Genomic DNA, 4,917 nt, shown 5'->3' on the forward strand with positions numbered 1-4,917 from the left:
TGCACTCTTTACCCCTAAACACTTCAGTGTGTGTTTCCCATGAACAAGTGCTTTGTCTCATATAACCACGGTGTTGCGGAAATAAATGAAGACCAATCAAATGAGAAAAGCAAAGTCTGTTTATTCAGAGCTTGCTGCGGCATGGGAGTCAGCACCATCACGTGCCTTTTGGCAGAGACTCAAAAGCAGGCAGAGGAGTGGGAATGCTCATAAAGAGGAAAACAGGAAGGTTTCAGGTGGACAAAAGGGTTGGCCTGGGGAAGCTGAAGGCAGCGAACTAGAAGCAGGGTGTCCTCTGTGATTGGTTTTAGGGGTGCCTTTCTGGCTTTCTCTGGTTGGTCCTAAACTGGAAGTGGGAACAAAAATCAGGGAAGTTGTCTGTTCCTAAGCAAGTCCTGGCCATTTTGAGTAGACTGTTACAGAAGTTATTGTTTAGCCTCCTGGATTGTCACTAGAGATAGAAACCTGGCTTCCTGCAAGTCTGAATTATAGCAGGCTGGTTTTCTGGGCTGGTTATTGTAGATAAGGGGTTGGTTTCCTGGACAGGCTTCTGCAGCTTGTGGGTCAAAGTTCTATTTTTACATATGGTCTGGCCATTGTCCATTCATATCCTGAATCAGTACAAGGATCATGTTCAGATTTAACTTTGGCATAACGCTGTGATCTAACAGACACTCCATAGTTGAATTTTGCCAGTTGCCCCAATCATATCCTTTACAGAAACTTCCACTCCCCTCCTCCAAATGCAATCAAGGATCATGCACTGTATTTGTTTGTCATGTCCCTTTAATCTCCTTTAATCTGAAACAGTTCCTTAGCCTTTGTTTGTCTTTCATGACGCTGGCATTTTTGAAGTGTTCAGTCCTGTTGTCTCTGGTGGGGACACCGTTGAAGACACACATTTGTGAGCTGACAGTGAAAATATGTCCACGTCCACAGCCAGTGCCCCTCTGGACCTTGCTCCTCGAGTCTTGTCCAAGAGACTCTGGGAATTGTTTGAGTTTATGCAGCCCAGGTAACTGGATAATCAGCCCTTCATGGAGGACACAGAAAGTCACGTCTACATGCGGGACAGACAGGAAGCTTGTAAACAGAGAGTGGTACCCACGGTCATGTCCGTTAGCAGCTAATCCCCTGCAAGGCCAAGAGAGTTTGTAAAATATGTTTTGGTTCCAATTTTGGAAATATGTTCTTTCATTAGCTCAGCCCTGTGCTACGTTTCACATACATAGACACTGGGTTTTCCACCTTCTTTCCTTTCCTCCTTACCTCCTCCCTGCTCCAGTTTCCCATTTCTGCAAAGATGCCAGAAACATTTTCCAGGCCCTGAGGGGAGAGGGCCAGGGTATTGTTTTCGCAGGATGGGGTACGGTGTCCCTGTACGATGGGAATGGACCTGTGTTTTTTAAGAACATCAGGACTCAGAGAAAGTTTTGTTTTGAGCCTGAATGACTTTGAGGTCAGGCCTGACACTCTGAAAACATCCACCTCTTAGTCACTCCAAGCTGCTGTCAAAGAGCGATTTCTGGGTCTGTCAGCAGCCTGGATCATAGTTAAAATCTCTTTTATCCTCATCCCTCTGAATACTCTGAGCAATAACAAGTTTTTATTTATGGGGGATTGAATGAAAATAAGTTTGCCGTGTGCAGCAGTTACCATTAAGGTGTTTGGTGTCAGATTGTCTGGCTAAGTCTTTGCTATCAAACCATGTGTCCCTGGGTAAATTGCTTAATCTCAGGTTCCTTAGCAGTGAAATGAGGACACTAGTAGCTGTTTTGTAGGGTTAGAGTGAGGATTAAATGTCATGATAAATGATGACATTTAGCAGAATGACTGGCAAATAATAGGCACTCATTGAATGCTAACCATAACTATTACTTTGCTTATCACTGAAGTGGAAAGCTAAAACTCATTTGCTAACACTCACTTTTGGTGATCATTGTGGAAGGAGTATGGGTTTTGTGTTACCCTGATGTGGATTTAAATCCCGGCTGTGCCCATCACTGACTGGGTGATGTGGGGCAAGAGAACCTTTTCTGAGCCTCAGTGTTTCCTATCTGTAGAATGGGAATGGTACTATTGCCTTTGCAAACGTGTCGTGAGACCACAACAAGAGAACCCATGACTGTGTCCTGCATCAGCACAGTGCGGAGTGCAGAGTGCATGCTGAATAAAGGCACCGGTTTGTTATTTTCTTCATTTCTCTCTCCCTTGATCCCTTTTGGCCTCACAAAGTGAGTCTCATTTCTGGAACAGTAAAGGGAATGGCTATTTTGACACGTATCAGGGCAGTGATGAAATTGGAAGTCCTTAGGCTCATTATTACTCTATTTACCATTTCATAAGCATCCGCAAAAGTTTTAAAAGCTCTCATTAGGACAGACTTTTTGCAATTTTTATTTAGGCCCGGCCAAGGAAAAAGTATAAAGTGGGAAAAATGAGTTTTTTTGTGCCTCATTCATTCCCCACTTTCTTTTTGGTGCCTCCAAATTGGGGGTTCGGAGCCTGATGCTCCCCATGGGCCAGTGTGGTCTTCGGCTGGATTCCTTGCCTCTCTTGAGACAGACCCCATCTTCTAAATCCTTCCCTCTTTACCACCCTGTTTAAATGACTGGTCTTTTGTGGCATCCTTTAGGACCTGTGGGAAGATGTGCAGGTTAAGCTGTGACCCAAGGGGTAATGGGTAATAGTTGACTAATGTGTCACTGCTTTCAGGGAATGTGTTTGTATCTTAAGTAGAGACATTTAGTCTTGGAATCCTAGGTATTCTAGGGTGAAGAGAATTTTTCAAGGTTTGTTCTCTTCCTTTTCCTGTGACAGTCAAGACCCCACAGTTAGCAGTAGGACCTGGGTTAAAAATTGGGTCTTCTGATTTCCAGTCAAGAATTCTTCTGGTCTCAGATGTGAAGGTAGGTGATTTGGAAAGTGGCTCTAGTCAGAGGGACTGATTTAGTGCTTCCTTCTCCTCCACTACAAGCCAGAGCCAAAGGCTATGACGTTCCTTGAATGTAAACCACCGTCCCAAATGTGCTAGAAATGTCTGGGGAGGATGAGTCTCAGGTTTCCATTTTTTCAGTTTAATTTTTGGGGTGGTTCTATTTTTCAGATTTAAAGAATAAATATACATTGAGTTACAGAAAGGCTACTTTTATTACAAACTCCAGACATATTAATTACACCTACATTAAGAATTAATTATTCTTTCCTCAGTACCTGCATTCTCAGGTAACCAAGGTGGTAGTACCTACAGCTGCTCTGGGTCTCTCAGCCTGCCTGGTAGAAAGAGAGCACATGTATTTCTTTAACCCTTCCATCTCACTGCCAGGTGAATGAAGCTTCCACTAGTTACCCTGAGAGATTACCTCTATGAGGTCCCCGTTAAATTGCAAAAATGGAGCCCGAAGGATAATAATAAAATTACCACCTATTAACTCTATGGAAAGAATGAGTTATGAGGTTGGTGAGGCTTGGGAAGGGTCAGAGGGAATGGGAAGAAGCAGGGTATGTTTTGATGCAAGGGGTGGGTTGGTTAAAGAAAGTTCAAAGAAAGAGGAGCAAACACTCCCGAGCCTAAGTTTCTTCCTGAATAAGCCCCCTCTAGATGGGGAGCCTTAGTTTGGGGAATAATGAAAGGAAAGAAGGGCAACGTGATGCCACAGAGTAAAAGGAGGAGAGAAGTGGAACTAAAATTAGAGTTTGGAGAAGGTTGAAGTCAATTTCAATTCAGCTCCTTTAAAGTTTGCTAGCGTTGACTCTGCATTTGAAAATTCCAGGCCTGTCACTGGAAGACCTAGCAAATGGCCACTTAAATAGTAGTTGCCTTTTTGGACTGGCTGTGGGAAGAGGTGAATAGTCCACCAATAAACTCCCAGAAACTTTTTTTTTTCTTTGTCTTGTTCCCAAATAAACCTTTAAGCACGAAAGAACACACATACCTAGACGGGATTCACGTTTATCTAAAGCAGGACTGTGGGAGTCCAGTGCCTGGAAATCAGGTTTCCTATCTGAGGGCCTCAAATAAACTCTTCCCTCAAGGTGACTGGCCATAGCCAGAGTTCACGCAGGCTGACCTGCCCTTTGAAATTCTGTCTGCAGATAATGGCGGAGTCATGGGGCCTGTCTTACTGAAAGAATTCTGTTGTCTGTGATACAATCCAGAAAAATCCCCAAGGTGTCGGATGAGATTTGCGTTTTGGAGGAAAAATATAACAAGGATTATAACACATTTCACATTGTATTTGAAAAACAGACCTTTAATCGTGCACTGCTAGATATTTTAGGATTCTAAAATTAAGAAAATGATTAAGTCTTCAAGTTCAGTTTAGATTTAACTATATGGTTAATGAAGGTCCAGGCACCACCATCTTTTTCGCTGAGCTTTTTTATTGACAGGGGCTTTTCTTAACCCTGAGGCTCAACCAGATTTGAGGCTACAAATAGCCAAGGCTGGACTGTCAGGGCCTCAAGTGACACAGGGTGAGGGAAAGTCTAAATGTGTATGTGTGTTGGTTCTCTAAGTTGAGCATCTGCATTATAGTTTTAGTACATGATATCAGAATCATATGGAATGCATGTTTAAAGTCCTTGCATAAAATATTCCTGGGCTCCACCTCAATCCTACTGAATCAGAGGTTTGGGTGAGTAGGGAGGTGATCTAGACATTTATTTACATTTTTTTTAGTTTATGTGATTTTAATACACAACAAAGCTTGCTTTTAATGAGACTCAGATCCCAAAATGTCCAATATTTGTCTCTAACCAAAATTTCAAATTCTTTTTTTTTTTCTGAGACAGAGTCTCTCTGTGTCACCTAGGCTAGAGTGTAGGTGGTGTGATCACGGTTTACTGCAGTCTTGACCTCCCAGGCTCAAGGGATTCTCTGATCTCAGCCTCCCACGTAGCTAGGACTACAGGTGT

The sequence above is a fragment of the Macaca fascicularis genome, chromosome 8, assembly GCF_037993035.2.
Source record: "Macaca fascicularis isolate 582-1 chromosome 8, T2T-MFA8v1.1".
NCBI classification, from domain to species: Eukaryota; Metazoa; Chordata; class Mammalia; order Primates; family Cercopithecidae; genus Macaca; species Macaca fascicularis.